Below are 11036 nucleotides of genomic sequence, written 5' to 3'. Positions count from 1 at the left end.
CCAGGAATGAAGAATTTCATGTTTCTCCCTGTGGGCACAAAGCAGTAAAGGGGATGATAAGAGTAGGTACTTGAGTTAAGGTCATTGAGGCCATTTTTTTTCCCCTGAGACTTTTCTCCTCCCTAGAATAAGCAGGCCTCTGGATTGCTTATTCAACTAAAGATCTTGTCACTGAGTTTTGGGAGGAATGCTAGCCCCTGCCCTGCTTTTTCAGTTCATCCCTATAATTATACCTTGGCTCTAAGGAGCTTAACAGTTGTTATTTTGGCAAGGCAGTCATTGCCAAGGAGATAAGGAAAGCACCACATAACCCACAACAACCTAAGTTTTAGAAAACAAACTGTTTTTTATTGGATTTGAGGAGAGGCATGGTAGATATGTAGGAAGAAAGGGAACTTTAGAAGTACCTATAGTAGAACTCACAGATTCTTAGCGAAAGGAGGGGAGGAAATGTGGGTGGGAACAGAGAGAGAGAGAGAGAGAAGAGGGAATAGGGAAAAAAGGAAGGGACGCTGGAAGAGAAAAGAGGGGAGAAGAGAGAGAAGTTGTGAGATATCCACAGATAAATCTGCACCTTTTGGGGGGGGGAGACAGAGGAAGTAGGAGAAGAGAGAAGAGGGAGAAAAAAAAGAGAATGAAAGAGAAGAAGGGGAAAGCAAAAAGAGAGGGAGGGGGAGAAAGAGAAGTGGGGAGAGAAAAAGGAGGGGAAAAGAGAGGGGGAAGGAGAAAGAAAAAGGGTGGAGGAAAGGAGAGAAGGGTAGGAGAAAGGGAGAGGGAGAAAGAGAGAGGGAGAGAGAGGGAGAAGGAGGAAAGGAGGGAGGGGTGGAGAGAGAGAGAGAGAGAGAGAGAGAGAGAGAGAGAGAGAGAGAGAGAGAGAGAGAGAGACTTTAGTGGTATCAACAGACAAACCCACACAGTCTTGAAGAGAAAGGAAAGAGGGAATGGTAGGAGTGAATAAGAAGGTTAAAACAGAAGAGAATGAGGCAAAGAGAGGAGAAAAAAGAAGAGGGACAAGTATTGGAGAGGATTGGAGGGGCAAAAGAGAAGAAAGAAGAGGGGAAGAAACTAGAAGGGGAGAGAGTGAGAGAGAGAGAGAAAGGAGAGAGAATGTAAGAGGGGGAGAGAGGGAAGCAGAGAACCAAACCTAGAGATAAAGACATGAAGTCAAATTATAATTTCCAGAGATTCTGCTCTGGAATGACAGTTAGAGGCAGCCAGCTTTTGAAATATGCATTCTTGTTTTTTTTCTTGGTGGTCATTTCTTTTTCTTAGAAATGTGGGATTTCAATCAACATTCACAGTTTCTAGGTAAATTATAGTTTTTCCCCTACTGAAGAGTTTTGGAAAAGGCTGCAATGTTTCCCATAAAAAAAGAGTCTTTGGAAGCTTCACAAATAGCTGGAGGTCCCAACCCGTATTTCTGTGCTGGTACCTGTATCCGTCTAGAATTCTCTCCCTTGCTTCTAGAAAACTTTAACCTTTTGTTTATCTGCCTACCACCATGTAGCGTAGTGTCGTGTTGTGTGTGTGTGTTGTGTGTGTGTGTGTGTGTGTGTGTGTGTGTGTCTGTTGTGGGAGGGAGGAAGCAACCGGGAAGAACAGATAGCAACTGCAGATGGAAACAATAAGTAAATCAGTTGAGGTTATTTTTCCAAAGATTTTCCATCTAATCAGCAAAAAAGATCTGCTCAAGGTGGTGGGGAAAGGGCCTGCCAAACTTCTGATTCAGTCAGTCACTCCTCCCCCTTACCTCATTAAATCCAAGTTCACCTTGAAACATCGAAGATGAGATAATGCCCTCGGGAACTCTGGGTAGGTGGGGAATCTTTTTTCTTGCCAGGGCATTAGCCTAGTATTTATAGTAGTACTGAAGGGTAACTGAAATTGGGGTTAATGGAATGTAAATACTCCCCCATGGGCTAACTGGAGTTCTTGGACAATCATGTCAAAGGACACCTTTCATGTGGATTGTAATGCTGACTTCCGGAAAAAGATGGTAAAGTTACCAACATACGCTGGAATTCTTGCGACTGGCAACTGGGGTCAATTTCTCAACAAGTATTTGCAGGGAGGACCTTTTGTCCCTAAAGGCCAAGTAGTATTAATGTACCCTTGTAGATTATATTAGTCCCCCCAAATTCTCAGTTCTTGAAAGAGGGTCTTTCTCTCTACTTTGTGTGATGGTAACAGTGATAACTTTCCCTTTAAAATGATAGCCTGATTTCTCTTAAGCCCAGTATCTCTCAGGTATTGGGCCAGTGGGCCTGTGCTCATTTGCATGGCTTAATCAACACCTGCTATGAGTTTAGAGAATTGCACTGAAAATTAGTCTTCAGCTAGTTCTTCTGAAATTTGAAAATCTCCAGAAGTGCAATAGATCCCTCCCCTGAATTACAGGACATTACTGAGCCTTGAAGTGAAGGGAATGACACCTTGGCAGAACCATTCAACCAATCTCCACTCTTTCTCCACTTTAATACATACTTCACACTGCTACTGGACTAATGATCATCTTTATGCACATCACTTATCTACTCAGAGCCCGTCTATGATTACCGCTTATCTACAGAGTAAAATTCAGACTCCTCTGCCTGGCATTCAGGGTCCTTCATAATCTGTCACCATCTTATCTTTCAACTCTTTTCTTATCTTATACGACTTTTTTTTTTCACATACACCCAGAGGTGGGGAACCCGTGGCTTCGAGGCCACAAGTGGCCTTCTAGGTCCTCAAGTGTAGCCCTTTGACTGAATCCAATTTGGATTCACAAATATTTGTTCTGTGAAGTTTAAATACAGTCAAGGGCCTCACTTGAGGACCTAGAGGGACCAGAGGCTACATGTGGACTCAGGGCTGCAGGTTTCCCATCCCTGAGTCTATACCGTCCAAGTGAGGGATGGAGAGGGGAAAGGAAGGAAGGAAGGAAATAAGGAAGAAAGAAGAGGAGGAAGGAAGGAAGGAAGGAAGGAAGGAAGGAAGGAAGGAAGGAAGGAAGGAAGGAAGGAAGGAAGGAAGAAGAAGGAAGGAAGGAAAGAAAGGTTGAAGAATGGAAGGGAGGAAGAGGAAGGAAGGAAGGAAAAGGAGGAGGAAGAAAGGATTGAAGGATGGAAGGGAGGGAGGAAGGAAGAGGCAGGAAGGAAGGAAGAAGGGAAAGAAGGAAAGAAAAGAGTAAGCCAGGGAAGAACATGTGCATGGAGATTGTAGTGCAATTAAGCAAGTCAATCCACTTCTTTATGTATGGGAAATAATTGTCTTTGTGACTTATTTCACTTGGTGAAAATGAAGCAGAGCAGTCATCAAAACAAGCCCAGGGGCCCAGAGCCTAGCAGAAACCAAGGAGAAGGCCTAAAGGGAATCCCTCATCTCACAGAGAGAGGTAACAGAATCAAATCTCTTTTCTCTAAGTCCTTTGTATCTGTCACCCTTAGCATGACTTCGTTTCTATGAACTTTGTTTTCTCCGAGGCCCTAAGGAAAGCAAAACACCACACATGAGAGCCCCAGAGATTCAGATGGTGTCCCCTCTTAGTGCAGCTCCCTGCATCATCTCTCATTTCCCTGATGCCTATGTCTGGTATACTGTTGAATAATGAATCTAATAAGCATTGGCTGGAAGGCCAGACTCCACTGTTGGAATGGGAACAATTCTGCTACTTGCCAAGACCAACAAAGGTTTTAGTATCAGGGAGTGGAAAGGCATGGTGAAGGGTCTTCATGTGGACAGAGGGCACACAAGTGTTTGACCAATCCCCTGGGATAAAGCATTTTTGTGCCTTTTCTGGGCCACCATCTCAAGTGGCCCATTTTCTACTTTTCAGTCACAAGGCCCCATACCTGGTTCGGTAGTCATTAGATCCAAGATCTGGTATGGCAGTGAATGGGTCTAACTGGGTGTTAAGTAGCTTTACTGATTATTAATGTCTTTGTGTCTCTGTTTAGAAAAAAGAGTTGAGATGGATCCAAAGGATTATTGTATTCATAGGTATGACCCAGACTCTCTATTTCTAGATTTCTAGAGTTAATTACATTGACTTTCAGAGTGTGTCTTACTGGAAGGATTGTAGAGCCATAGCTTGTTGAGGTATTTTTCAGCCATGGTTTGACTCTTTGGGATCCCATTTGGGGTTTTCTTGGCAGAGATACTGGAGTGGTTTGCCATTTCCTTCTTCAGCTCATTTGACAGATGAGGAAACTAAGGTAGACAGAATTAAGTGACTTGCCCAGAGTCACATAGCTAGCAAATATCTGAGGCCAGATTTGAATTCAGGAAGATCAGTCTTCCTGACCTCAGGCCCAGCTCTCTATGCACTATGGTGCTGTCTGGAAGCCCCAGAGCCACAGCTAGCCTCTAGTCAATGGGGCTTTTCCCTAGGGTGTCAGGAAGAAGGCTGGGAGGGGGTTGTTCAATTTTCCTCCACTCTATAGTTTTTGCCCCAGGCAAAAAAGCATTCCTAGTTATTACTCTTGGGTTAGAAGTCAGGATACTTAGAGGTTCTAGCTCTATCATCTTGGGCAAGTCACCACCTTCATATGGGCCTTTTTTTCTTGCCTATAAAATCAAAGCAATGGACTAACTGATTTCTAGGGTCCTTTGCCATGCTGATATTCTATTATCTCAATTCAGCCTATAAAGTAAAATTTCCAAAAGCAATAAGCCCACACTTTGGCCCCATTTGCATTTACTTATCTCACTCCCCCATCTACCTTCTTCTCTTCCCCATGGCCAACAGTTAGGAGTTTTGGCAGTAAGCATCCTCAGTCTTCCTGGCAAACACGTCCTGTGAAAACCAAACTAAGAGGATGGAAAAGAGAAGCAGAGGATTGCTGGGCCTCTCTAGGCCTACTCTGTGGTTTCTGCCATGCTCTAGGTATGTGCGCTGGGGCTTGTTATGGCCGTTCTGTTGCTTCATCCTTGTTCACCATGTGAGGCAAGTGACAAAGGTAATTGGTTTTCATACAAAGAAAGGTGGAGACAAAGGCTTGGGAGCTTCACTGATTGCTTATCTGACTATGATCTCCATGCAAATGCTCCTCGATGGTTTATTTTCTGCTTCCTCTCTTCCTCCCTCCCTCCCTTCCTTCCTCCTTTCCTTCCTTTCTTCCTTCCTTCCTCCTTCCTTTCCTCCCTCCCTCCCTCCCTTCCATCCTTCTTCTTCTTCTTCTTCTTCTTCTTCTTCTTCTTCTTCTTCTTCTTCTTCTTCTTCATCTTCTTCTTCTCCTTCTCCTTCTCCCTCTCCTTCTCCCTCTCCCTCTGCTTCTTCTTCTTCTCCTTCTCTTTCTCCTCCTCCTCCTCCTCTTCTTCCTCCTCCTCTTTCTCTCTGTCTCTCTGTCTCTCCCTCTCTCTTTTCCCCAGCCTTCCTCCCTGACTGTTATGACCTTATTACAACAACTCTGAGCCAAATCAGACTTCTCATGGAACACATTCGTCACCTTTGTTATTTCTAGTTGATGTGGGATGTTAAGGGGACTTTTTCTATTTGGCAGAATGATGTGAAAAGTAGGGGTATGGGGGTATGCATGTGGGAAATCTTTAACCAGTGCAGTTACTATGAGGTAACAAATTATTATTTCTTCTTTCTCTGTTTTCCCTATGAAAGTATACCTTCTCACCCACTAAAAAGAGACACAGTTGGAGATAGTGGAAAAAAAAGAGAATGGGAGTCAGAGAAGTTCTGGCTTTGAATCATGTCTTTGACCATGAGTAAATTCTCTCCACCTTCATTTTCAATATCTATAAAATGGGCAAAATATCTGTAGTACTTACCCCATGGAGTTGCTGTGAGGATTACATAAGATGAGTATGTAAACTACTCCACAAATCTTAAGATGCTATATAAATGTTATTACAATTATTCACTAAAGTGAATATGTGGAGATTTTTTTTTGCCCATCAAGGAAATGTCACTCCCTGTGCCTTAGAAAGAGCACTGGCCTTAATATCAGGAGACTTGGGCTCAGGTCTTGGTTCTAAGGCAATTTATTGGCTTTAGGCAAGTTATTTAACCTTTCTGAGTCACTTTTCCATATGGGTCTGTGTGCATGTGTGTAAGGGAATAATATATATCTATGCATATATATCTATGTATATATATAAATACAAAATTTAGTAATATATTATTGAATGTAGCCCCTGTACCAAAGCCCACTGGTATAGATACCTCTCCTTATTGGTGGAGATGAAGTCTTTGCTCTGGGTGAGGGGTAAGGTAAAACTGGTGAAAGGTAAGAGAGCTCTAGCCTTTGCCAGTCCTCTTTGGGACTCGTCAAGTTTTTGGGACAGGGATATAACACAATATAACATAAAACATAACATAACATAACATAACATAACATAACATAACATAACATAACATAACATAACATAACATAACATAACATAACACAACATATATAATATAATATAATATAATATAATATAATATAATATAATATAATATAATATAATATAATATAATATAATATAATATAATATGATATGATATGATATGATATGATATGATATGATATGATATGATATGATACGATACGATACGATATGATATGATATGACATGACATGACATGACATGACATGATATGATATGATATGATATGATACAATGTAATATAATAACAATATAACATAACGCAACACAATATCACATCGCATCATATATTATATAATATCACATAACATAATGTATAACATAACAACACAACACAACATCCTATCACATATAACATAGTATAGTATGATATAATATGATATATAGATACCATATATGGTATACATATGACACAGTATGTAGTATACTATGTATACTATTATATGTACTATATGTATATGTTACATGTATTTCTACTATGTATGTGCAATACATGTATATGCTATATATTATATATTATGATTACAATATATACATATTTAATAATAATATATGCACATATGCTTATGCTATATATATATGCCCATATATATATATATACACACACACACACACACACACACACACACACACGCACACATATACCTATACCTATACCTATATCTATCTATCTCTCTACTTTGATATTCTGAAGGGCCATGCTTCCCTTCATGTGGGTACTCCCTGCATACTTTCCCATCCTACTGAATTCTTAATATCTTCCCATGAATCCTCCATATAGTTTAATGTGCAAAAATGTGCTGTCCTCATACCATAGCAGGAGAGAAGTGGTTTTATAGGAGCAAGGAGGACCTCTGTATAATAATAATAATAGCAAACTGTTATATAATACTTAAAAGTTTGCAAAGCACTTTACAAATATCAGCATGTTTGAGCCTCAAAACAGCCTTGAGCCCTAGGTGGTATTATTACCCAACAAGGCTGTTGTGAATATCCTTATGTCTTACGTAGGTAAGCACAGGCAGATCTGTGGCCACCTGCTTTTCCCACAATTTGACATTTTTTGCTGCTGGGGGTGAGAATAGTAGCAGGGGAGAGTGATACTTCCTCTCCACCTCATCCCCTTGTGGCACTTTATTCTAGAAATATGAGAAGAAAGTATTAAAAATTAAAAAGTCTAAGCTGGCAAATCAGCTCTTCTTTATACATCACAGGGGAAATGTGGCTCTTCTGAAAGTTATCTCTAATTATACATCTTGTGTTATCGTTGCAATCAGTAAGATGACTCAAGATATGCCTGAGTTATCTCAGCCCATTATATACATAGGTGTGCACGCAGCATGGAGCTAGTGTGCCTGGGTACACTAAAGAGTGCTGCCAGATCCAGTCTACTCTCTATGTATGCCTCTGGTTATACCCAGAAATTACTTTATAAATTGTAGGATGTTTAATAACAGTAATGGTAATAATAAATTTATTCTTCCCTCTAAATAGCCCTTAAAAAAGGAAACCTAATTTATTTTAATAGTAAAAAACAAAACAAGACAGCCAGACTTTCCCACTCCTATCCCAAGATCACACATTATGGGAGCTGGAGGGCTAGGCCAACTTCATTTTAAACATGAGGATACTTTTCCGAAGTCACACAGGTAATCAGTGGCAGGGCTGGGATTCCAGTCCAAGCCCTTTGACTCTATGTCCAGTACTACTTGTACTGTATCATGCTGTCACCAAGATTTAGAGCTGGAAGGGCCCAGAGATATCGCTGAGTACACACCCTCTTCCCCTGCTTGTACAAGGGGGGAAACCAAGGCTTAGAGAGGGAAAACACTAGCCTGAGTTCACACAGCAACATGAGGTCCAGTTCAGCTGAGAAACTCCTTTACTGTCTTAGGCAGTCTTTGTGCTGGTGGCTGGTCCCCTTTGCCGTTTTCAGGCTATGGGCTCTTGTTCTAGACTGGGGCTTCTGCCTTGGTTCCTGCAGGAAGGAATAGAAGGGCCAAAGAATCAGTCTTTACCTGCATGGGGAGGGGCTCCAAGGGTGGGGCATGTTCCATCACAAGGGGTTCCTGCCACTCATGGATCTCCGGTCATTGACATAGCCATGGATTTGAAGGCCAGCCTGAAGGTCATGTTTGGGAGTCTACAGGTTGGCTATGACCAAGTGACCTCCTTTGTGTTTGGTGAATAGAAGCAGGTCGCCCAGTGATGTGCCTAAAGTAATGGACAGGTCTGTATTCCCACTGACATCATCTGCAAGGTTGAGGGCCTGATCAGGCAGAGCATCTTCCCAGTCTGGGATGGGGGCCATCAGCTGGCTCCTATAGGCCCAGAAACCTCGGACTTTTGCTAGAATTGCCTTGAGGCCTTTTCTGTCCACCACCATAGCATGAACATATCGCATCCTACACTAGGAACACTCTTTCAAGAACATTTTCCCAGGGAGCTTAGCCAGTTTGTCCCTAGGGAAACCATAGATCATGTATGACTCATCTATATTCTGGCTTACCAGGAACTTCAGGACGCCCACCAACTCCAGTTATAATAGTGCCATGTGGGTGTTAGAAGACCAGGCGCTCTCAAAATGTTCTATCATTGGAGTGATAGGCCCCATTCCTCAATGGTCCCCTGGAATCTGGGATGCCTAAGGAAATGCTAATGTCTACACCTATGTGTAACCATTGCATTAGATGATGTCTGAACCAGCTATACCAGCTCTCATATTTTCCTATATAACTCTTTTGGGGGGAGGCTGAAGATTTTGGGGAACCCACACTTGCCCTTGACTGGATAAGGCAAGAATGTGGCCACACAATTCACTGACATCATTGCCTTGGCCATAGGCCAGCCTGGTCCAGGGAAGCCTGTCCTGTGAGTTATAATATACAAGTATTATTTTCCCTTTTTTAAACATGAAGAAATAGAAGGTTATGGGACTTACCTAAGGTCATGTAGCTAATATATGATTGAGTTGTGTTGAAAACAAATAGAAGGAGCCACTCTTCACTGTATTTGAGTGGATAAAATCTATGGGGATGGTTTGCTAGTGGCAATGCTGGCAAGAAATAAACCTTTTCATTTAGCGTTTACTTTATGAGGGTATTATATGGGACTAGATGAAAGGCATTTTAGACATATTAGCTATACATTATATTGATTTATTCAAATATAATTTAGCCATAGTAATTTACTAATAATTGCCAGGACAATTGTTCACTGGCATGGATTCTCCTTTTTGAGCCAAGAATCCCAAGCTGGAGAGTTCACATATCTTTCCAAGAAGCTTAGGCAGAATTCTAAGCAGTTATCTTTACCTATAACTACACATCCTGCACTGTAGTTGCTACTCAAGAATAGAATAAGGGAAATTAAGTCAAAGATACAGTGATGATATTAATTTTTAACAAATCAGTAAGGTGTAGTTGTGAGGACTCCAGGATAAAAATGTAGCAAATCACAGAGATCCAAATTATTAGAACTGGAGGCTTTCATATTTGTAATATTATTAGGATTACTCAATTGGCACGTAAGCAATTAATCTTGACTCTACAGCTAGTGGCTTAAGTTATTGGTCAAGTTATTTCAGCCAGAACATTAGGCCTTTTGGTTCTACTTTGCTTATAGGTTTGAGGCTTTAATATTCTTCTTTAACTAGGACCAGAGCTCAGGTCTCTGACCTCAAGGCCAGTGTTCTTTCCAGTTGCCTCTCTCCATACATGTGAGCTTCCTTTCTTTTTATCTCATGAGAATCAAAAAGAATGACTATCATAATTTACTTTGACATTCTGAAGGCACCATGATTCCCTTGCTATGGATACTTCCTCCATGACTCCCTATCCTATTGAATTTTTTATATTTTCCCATAAATCCTCTATAGAGTTTAATGTATAAAAATATACTGTCTAAATGCCATGGTGAGAGAAGAGATTTTATAGGTTCTAGGAGGAGCTATGGGCTCTCTCTCTCTCTCTCTCTCTCTCTCTCTCTCTCTCTCTGTATACACACACATATATCTCTTTCCAGTTGTCTTTTTCATATTAATAACAAATATTTATATAGGGCTTTAAGGTTTGCAAATCACTTTACAAATATTATTTGATCCTCACAACCACCCTGAGACATAGGTGATAGTATTATTTCTGTTTCACAGATGAGAAAATTGAAGCAGATAGAGGTTAAGTGACTTGCCCAGGATCACACAGCCAAGAAATATCTGAGGTCCTATTTGAAATATCTGGTCTTCCTGGCTCCAGACACAAAGTTCTGTCCATTATGCCATCTAGTCCTAATGCCTTTATGACCCAGATAGCTCCAGAGGAAAAAGTGAGGCTGGTGACTTTGCACAGACTTCCCTCACTTAAATCCAATTCACTTGTCTGTCATGGCATCACCTCCTTGGTGTCATGGTCCTCTTCGAGAATGAAGGAGAAATAACAACAACAACAATAACAATAACAACTGAAGGTACACAGTTGTGAGACCACTGATGGGGGCTGGGGTATATAGACAGTCTTTTGCCTACCCGCTCTGCGGGAAATTAAGGGAAAGTGGGACTGGTCACCTTGATATTGATCTCATTAGCCCCATGTCCTGGCAGCAGTTTCTAGTGTTCATATGTCCATGTGGTTTACACGCCACGAGGAGAATTGTCTTCCTTTGGAACGTGTCTATTA

At 41.2% G+C, this 11036-nt stretch overlaps 1 pseudogene; it reads right to left on the bottom strand.

Annotated features, from left to right (window-relative positions):
• Nucleotides 1–8315: 8315 nt before the first annotated feature.
• LOC110219291 (NAD-dependent protein deacylase sirtuin-6 pseudogene) lies at nucleotides 8316–9189 on the bottom strand (annotated as a pseudogene).
• Between the last annotated feature and the right edge of the window lie 1847 nt (nucleotides 9190–11036).

The sequence above is a fragment of the Phascolarctos cinereus genome, unplaced genomic scaffold (assembly GCF_003287225.1).
Source record: "Phascolarctos cinereus isolate Bilbo 61053 unplaced genomic scaffold, phaCin_HiC Scaffold_5;HRSCAF=322, whole genome shotgun sequence".
Lineage (NCBI taxonomy): Eukaryota > Metazoa > Chordata > Mammalia > Diprotodontia > Phascolarctidae > Phascolarctos > Phascolarctos cinereus.
This window is presented reverse-complemented; position numbering and strand designations above follow the sequence as displayed.